A 623-nucleotide genomic window follows, 5' to 3' on the forward strand; every position below is an offset into this window, starting at 1 on the left:
CTGTTCCTTACGGGCTTGGTTGATCAGAGGGGCTGGGGATGGAACCGTCTCCACTGTGGCTCACACATGGTGTTCATGTCTACCTCAGCAGGTCAGCGAAGGCTTTCTGAAGCATCCCAGGCACTGGCAGGCTCAGTGTCCTCAGGCCCCCGCTCTGGGTTCAAGGCCTGCAAAATGAGAACCATTTTGTTTCTCTCCTGACAGAGCCTTTCTGATGTCCACATGTCATGGTTGCACATGAAACCCAGCCATGGGTCACCACCTTGGGCATGCACATGGAAGGGAGAGGGAGAGCCAGAGCTGAGGAGAAGTGTCTGGTGGGTAGGTAGCCAGGAACTGCCAGCCACTTTCTCATATACCTGTGTTGCAGTGTGTAGTAGAGGTTTCGGGTGCTGATCACAATGTGATCAGCAATGTGGGCTGAAGAAGAAAATTTTGGCAGCATATGGGAGAGATTCAGGCTGTGAGGACATGGGAAGAGCCATCTCAGGAAGATCTGTCACGTGCAACCTACTACAATGGGAAACCATCACTCTTCTCGGCTGTCTGGGAATACAAGGGCTGTGAGTCCTGTAGTTCAAGTTTATGGGTCTAAATCACTGAATTCAGTGCATTTTCATAGG

Source organism: Merops nubicus, unplaced genomic scaffold (assembly GCF_000691845.1).
Source record: "Merops nubicus isolate BGI_N331 unplaced genomic scaffold, ASM69184v1 scaffold46055, whole genome shotgun sequence".
Lineage (NCBI taxonomy): Eukaryota > Metazoa > Chordata > Aves > Coraciiformes > Meropidae > Merops > Merops nubicus.